Source organism: Montipora foliosa, chromosome 7 (genome assembly GCF_036669935.1).
Source record: "Montipora foliosa isolate CH-2021 chromosome 7, ASM3666993v2, whole genome shotgun sequence".
Classification (NCBI taxonomy): Eukaryota; Metazoa; Cnidaria; class Anthozoa; order Scleractinia; family Acroporidae; genus Montipora; species Montipora foliosa.
This window is the reverse complement of record NC_090875.1, coordinates 35,196,659-35,204,158: the sequence shown is the minus strand read 5'-3', so window position 1 is coordinate 35,204,158 and position 7,500 is coordinate 35,196,659. Positions and strand designations below refer to the sequence as shown.

The following is a 7,500-nucleotide window of genomic DNA, read 5'->3' as shown; positions in this document are numbered from 1 at the left end:
GAGATGCAACTTGTTGTAGTTCATCCACTTTATTGGAGAGAACGCGGATGTTTGTGGATAAGATTATGGGGATATGATATTGCTTAGCATTTGACACTCTCTTGAGAAGGCGAAGATTCATGTAGCTTCGTTTGCGTGAACGAGTCGACGAAATCCTTGAGGTTATACGAGTTGGAATTCTGGTTCTCGTTAATGCTTCCTTTCTTTTTCCACCTCTTTTCCCTCTATATTTCAAGATTTGTAGATCACGAAGCCTGTGTTGGACATTCAAAGGAAGTTGCTTCACAGAGTAGCCAGCCTTAGAGCGAAGGAAAATGAGTTCCTCACGGGTGAATGACAACCGTGTCACGCCATCTTGCGACGAATGTGATAATCTACCTTCTGCTAAACCAGAAGCTGCAGACACCCTCTCGAGCTCGCCCTGAGGGCCAGGGTTCCTTTGAACATCCATATACACGGTTAAATCCAAAAATATATCTTTACCAGGGACATGAAGGCAGGTTGAACCGCGTTTAGAGGTCTTAGTAACCGCGAAGGAAAAACGTGTACAATCAATTCGCCGCCGATGGTTTACCAGAAACCCCGAATTCTGCCAGGAAAGTGGAAGGAACACCAGCCGTATCCCGTGTTGAGGCAAGACAACATTATTGGTGGTCTTTCTATAGCAATTTGGAGCTATCCCAAGTAGATTAATAGCCAAGAAGACAAATTTCATAGAGAAGCTTAGAAAAGCAGCCATATTGGCTTGTCGTTGGAACATCAAAACCCATCGAAAACCTCTAAAAAATTGGTTATTTTGATCGCGTTACACTTTCGTTACATATTCTATATACCGCAAACCAAGAGACTGAGGGCTCACAAGATCGGTTTACCTTATTAAAGGACATTAATGCGAGTCGTTAAAATTCGCGTTAATTTAAGTCGCGGTACTTTCATTAATCGTTATTTTCCGTGACATTAATAAAGTGCAGCGTTAATTTTCGCGCTCTTTTCATTCTTTTAACCCTAATTTTAAAACCTTTTCAGACATTCGGGACACCTAAAAAACAATAAAATAAGGTACAAGCTTTCTTTCTTTCCGTTAACCCCTACATTTATTAGAATTTCGAGGACTTTTTTGTTGTCCTTAGGGCTTAGTTTTGTTCAGCGATATTTTTGGAATCCAGTGTTGAATAAATTTGTTACATAGGTCACCACCAACTATGTCTTAATCGCTTTGATTTCCTTTATTGTGAAATTCTACCTCCTCCTTCGCGTTAAGTTTCCTTATTCGGAAGTCGTTTGACATTAAATTCGCGTTAATTTCTGATACCCTAATTTCATGGAGCGTTAATTTCCTATAATAAGGTACTCGGAACTTCGTGGCTTGGCCTTGCTTCGGTCGCCGCTCGGGCTACGTGCCATGCGACAGAAAGGATATGGCTTGCGGTTATTACTGGGTTGCCGTATGGCAATCCCAGTCTTAAAATGGATGGCATTTGTTCGGTGTTATTTTTTTTTTCTTCCGTGTCGGTCAAAGTCTTGCCTGTCACTCCCCTTGTAAGTGGTATCTTTGTGCATAGAGCCTTCTGCGCGTATTTTCTTAGGATCGAGAGGGTAGTGGAACTGCGTAGATTTCTCTGGTGGACACAGTAGAATCATTAAATTAGCCTTCAATGGCGTCGAAAATCATGTAACGCGAATTGCGTTTTAGTGGATCCTTAAACAAAATATACCCTTATGGAGCTCAATAATGGAAAGTCAGTTGGATAAACTAGGCAGGTGGTGAAAACCAGCACCTGGAATCTCAAAAGCGACGAGTAATGGACTTCGACAACAATCTGTCGCCCGTCGAGCAGAAATCAAAGTGAGCTGCATTTCTAAAATAATATTTACCAAGTGTGCTGTTATATAGAACACTGAAATCAAATGGAAAATTCTCTGGTAACTTATGGGTTCAACAAAGACAGAGAACGAATCGAACACCTTAAGTGGATCTGTGATCAACTCTGCACAGTCTTCAGGTGAAAAAAAAATTGGAAATGTGACAGCCCAGAATTATTTGAAAGAAAGCTTGTCGTCTATTTTGTGCTTCATTATTCAATGAAAAGGTTCTTCATGGAAACGGTTTGATCCTGAACTTTTTAGTTGTTGTAATATTGCGCATATTTGACACCATTGAGTTTTTTCTCTTCACGCACGCAATAATATCAAATATGTTGTTTGTTTCAAAAAAATGTTCGCTGGAAAAGGTGGCCTTTATGAATTCATCATGTTTTATGATATGTGTGCTGCATAGTTTTTGTGGCAATAGTAAAGCATTTTCTTGTTATTCAAGGTAAATGTTCTTCAGGAAAGGGTTTGAACTGGAAGTACATGGTAATTTGACACGATTGAGTTTCTTGTCTTCACGCACGCAATGAAATAGGAAGAGGTTTTCGCCTCTAAGAGCAAATATGTTGTTTGTTTCAAAAAATTGTTCCCTGGAAAAGGTGGCCTTTATGAATTCATCATGTTTTATAATATGCGAGCTTAACTGGATAGTTTTTATGGCAATAGTAAAGCATTTTCGTGTGAAAATGAGGTTAGCGTTTTTGTGTTGTGCTAATTTAATTAAATATAAATATACATTCTCCCTCGTGAGTTTGTTATTCTCGTTAACCAGCAATGGAAAGTCATTACAACGCGAATGGCGTTTTAGTGCATCTTATGTTGTTTGTTTGAATAAAATGTTTCGCTGGAAAAGGATTCTGTTATATTTTCTGTCTTTGTGAATTATAATATCATGTTGTGTATTGAATTTTCGAGCTTAAGGTTGAAACGTGATACGGGAGGATATTTTTAGTATTTCTCTGTAAGCAGGAAAGGTTTCATGAAAATAAACAGGTCTGTTGGAAGCGTGCTTGAGTTTCAACAAAATGAGCCCCAAAATCAGCAAAAAATTGTGACGCCGGTGAATAATAAAGTAGCTGCTATTTCCAAAATGAAAATTACCTGGTGATAAATAACCTCGTCTTGGAGAGTAAATTTTTGACTTTGCAGAAACAATGGTGGGCGATTGTGATCTTTGTTTTGAATACGTTCATTTATTGTCAAACTTTGTAACACTTGACAAAAAAAGAAACTTACGAAAACCCGGTATCTTGCCATCATTTGACACAGATGCTTCACTGTTTGGCAAGTAAACATGCCGCGGTAACTTACTAGTAATCACGGCGCCCGCTGAATTCCGGCGATGTCACTTTCGATTTTGCGATTTATTTGTGCAGCCAAAACTTACAATAACAAAATTGAACGTAGCAAAAATCTCCCAAAATGTTTGTCGCTGATCGTAACTGTTTATATTCTATATTCACGGTTCAATATTAATGTTGTTTTCATGTCGTAAATATGTTATTCTCGAGCGACCGTCCTGGAAACTTCCTGCTCTTTCTAAAAACTGTGTATCAATATTTATTTACTTTTGCATCAACATTTGTTTTTGCATAAAGCAAGCTAACAAAATCTGTACCTTGCTAAGTTCGCATTTGTTAGCGTTAATAGTATTTTCGGTCCAATGCTTCTGTTTTACGAAGGCGCATATGTCTTTGGTCACTCATCCAGACACTAATCCCGCCGGAGATGGATTAACTTTAGTAAACTTTAGTATTACAAAGCTGTCAGATGCTCAGAGGGCAAGCTTAATTTTAAACTTGTAGTGAAAAGAAGTTTATCAACATGTCAGCCCAGAAACCAATGTTTCTCACTTCCCATTTATTTTCTTCAATGTTTCTGGCTTCAGTACTTTGCTAGTAACCACATGTCTTCTCAGGCTATTTACCCAAGGCTTCTACCATGGCACTACAATGATAGACAATACCAAAACAATATCGTGCACTGTTAGAGCTAGATATTACGCAAGGACAGATTTTTTTCGTCGTACGAACGTGTGAGAACCTGTGAGCCAAAGGGCCTCTGCTGGTTTGACTTCTGGGTGACTCCTTAAATGGTCTTAATGACCCCCCAACTTGAAAAAATTGTCTGGAACGGTGCACGTACCACAGGCAACCCAGTGTACCCACACGGAGGGTCTAGTTGAGTTTCAAAATGGTAACAACAAAGTCGATTTGGGTCAGATAAGAACCAAAGAAATCGTTCACAGTAGATTCATAAAGATCTCATTGGGCTAATTAATCGTACTAAGTGACAGGGATATACATTTTTTAAGGTGAGAGGTTAAATAAGTAAGTAATTTATTCACGCTAAACGCCTCTGGATCCTGTGTCTTAAGTCGTCATAGGGACATGGTTCTTCATTGCCTCGGTTTTATTCTATTTGCGTCTTGGGACACAGAAAGCAATACAGTTTGAGATAACCAGTCAATTGCAACGGTTAACGTCCTGTAGGCCCTTTCTGATGCAGATATAGACGTCAGAACAAAACAAATCCGTTGACTTGAGTTCAGACTCGGGAGTAGACGCATTTAATTAATGCTAACATTTCCATCTAATTCCGCTTCTCATGTAAACATAAACAGTCACTTCACGTAAGCCCAACCAAGAAACCGCTAATGCTGATTGGCTAATCTCAAATTCTTGTTACCGAAATGTTAGAAGCCCGGTGCTTGTAGCAAATATAGCAAATCCGCAAGTGAATTACCGGTTACTGCAAAAGATTCAAATGTTTCATATCATAGGAAATGGTCAACCTTCTCAATGGCTCTCCGAGTTTTCATTTCTATGTTGTTTTAGGGTGGTCCGTATAGGGTGTCCGTAAGGGTAGTCCATGGACCGGTCCGTGAGGCAGTCCGTGGACCCAGTTCGTAGAGGGGTCTATGGACCGGGGGTCAGTCTTTTCGGGTCACCGTTGAATTCCCACGTGTTGCGTGACATGATGTGAGCTGTTTTTCAGGCGAGACAATCGGCGACACTGATAATTAAACATTTCAGTGGAAGTTCAGTTTGTTGCATCACTCCAAGCGAATTTCAAGCATTGCTTTGCTTATCGTGAGCGAAATGAGGGAATCCAACGGTGAAGTATGTTAAATTTTTGTTTTGTGCAACCCTGTTGATATTCGTTCCGGACGCGCACATGTCATCGTCTCGGTTCTTGTTTTGCACGTAATTATAACTTGTCTGTTTTGCAAATTATTCAACTTTTTCGGAGTTAGTGTTAAAATTAACGTGTTTAACATTCAATCCCTTGATTGATTGGTAAAGTTACGGGCCGACGATGAACTGTGTATCGATCGCTTATATTTGTTTACTATTTTGTTTGTAAATTACACCTCAAGTGTTCTTAAAATAAATGATGCTCTTTAACGGAAAATTGAGATTCAGTTCTGTTTTTTTTTTTTTTACCGTGGAGATCTAGATCATTTATCAACTGGACCAACAGTCGCTCTATTTCTGTTCACTGGTTTGTTTTATTTTGTAGCTGTATAACTTTTTTTTCCCTCTCATTTCTCCGGGGAATAATATTTAAAAAAAAAAAAAAAAACAGTTGCTACTGTTGTTTTTGTGAAAATGAGCATTTGACAGTTGTTATTTTGAACTTTAATTTATGCACACTGACGCTACTTCTCACAAATATTTAATTAAGCTTCCCATTGGTGATAGTGATTCTTTCTTTCTTTCTTTCTTTCTTTCTTTTGTTATTGAAACTATAGTTTTTTCATTCGAATTTAAGTTTAAATTTACTTTTACTTTAGTGTGTAAACCTCGGTCATCGATGAAAAGGGTTGTTTAATGCGCCGGTCAAATCGAAACTTCAACGTCCCCCCCCCCCCCCCCCCGGACATTTGACTATATTCTGTGCCCGGGGAATGGTGAATTTGACCTTTGCCTGCGTGGGGTGGGGAAAATTGAATCTGGAGTGTGAGGGATTTTTTTTTTCGGGCGCCGAAGTCGCTAACAGCTACCAAACACGTGTTTGAACGAGATGGAAGAGTTTAAAGGAAAAGCATTTGTGAGAGATTGTGAGAGATTGGCTTACAAAAAATTGTTTGCAAAGGAACTTTTGGCTGTGTAATTCGTCTTTGTCATACTATAGAGTGAATACAATAATTATGTTACGTTTTCACACCCTAAATTTCATTGTTAAAGCTCTGAATGCTGTAAGTTTCTGTTAGAGGTAATCAAGCGACACTGAACGATTTAAAATACATGCAGTCGTAAACACTCTGGGCTCTGTTCTTGATAAGTATACAGTTCCCTCGTTAAACAACCTTTGCCGTGTTTCGGGTATTAAAATTGTGTTTTTGTAGTAGCTCAAGTCTGGTAATGTAAAAGGTGTTAGCATGCTTATACACAAGCTTTATATAGACCAGGAGGCGACGACGATTCAGGGGCACCCAACGAATCTGTTCCCCAGAAGAATCTTGCTGGCTGGCAACAATACAGGTGTTTCGATGAGCTGGCTGGGAAATTTTGTTATTGATAGAGGTTTTGCCTGGGAATTACTGACTTTTTCTAGCATTTCAACCCGAGCTGGCTGTAGCAACTCTGAAGACTGAGGACGACTTCCCTCTCCCAAAGAATAGTCACAAACATACGATGGCTGGTCAGAGTGATTGCGCTTGCGGAAAAAAGCCTGTTTTGTCGCTTTTGTTCGGTCGTTTTGGATCGAGGGATTTGAAGGCGCGCGGAATTCCTGGGTGGACGTTGAAGTCTCGAGTTGATCGGCGCAGAACGCTATGAAAATAAATAGATTCTTCGACAGGCAGCCCAAGCTTGGCACACGATTTATAGACTTTGCATGGGAAAATTAACTTTGAGCTTCTCAATGCTAAAATAAGCTGTAAATGTAGAAATAAACTTCACTTACCTCTACGTACAGTTGTCCTCGTAGTTTCTGTGCACTGGGAGAGCAAACTGTGTCCCTTTTAGACGGGTTTGTGGCTTACGAATGTTTACGATGTCGTTAGTTGTCATTTCCCCCACAGAGCATCCACTTTCCCCTTTCGGAATTGGACGACGTTAGACAATCGTCCAATCCGAAAGGAGCAATCAGCTTGACGGTTTGTGACTGGCACACGAGAATCTTGCTACGCATTCCTACCGGTCGAATACTGTGGGATATTGATTTTCATCGAGGGCTAGCTCCGGGCCGTTTGGATGGATTCTCGATCGGCAGGTACAGGAGAAGCGTGAATCTTTCGACCTCAATGCTGCGGAACGATGCGATTTTCTAGGGGAAAATCGCTCCGACGCTGGAGCCCTTTTAAAACAAGGATTCATCCCTTGTCTTACTATTATTAGCACAGGCGCCCCAAGCTCGGTGTGAGCATGCATGGGCGACAAAAATATAAGAATTTGTATGGGAATCCCGATAAAAAGCTCAAGAAGATAATTATATGAAAAAATTCTCAATTAAAAAGCCTAACCTTATTTATTGCCAACGTGGGTAACTTCCTTTCTGTGTGGTTATTTTCCAGATCCGACGCGATTTGAGCCATTTCTCAATTTCGTGGTTGTCAACAGTATAATAAAATCCCCAGGCTGGAAACTAAATTCTCAGGTGCCACCAATTTGAGTCAAATAT

General features: G+C 39.9%; 1 pseudogene; it reads right to left on the bottom strand.

Annotated features, from left to right (window-relative positions):
• Positions 1-7,500, bottom strand: part of LOC138010177 (tyrosine kinase receptor Cad96Ca-like) — a 55,644-nt pseudogene that overhangs the window by 13,161 nt on the left and 34,983 nt on the right.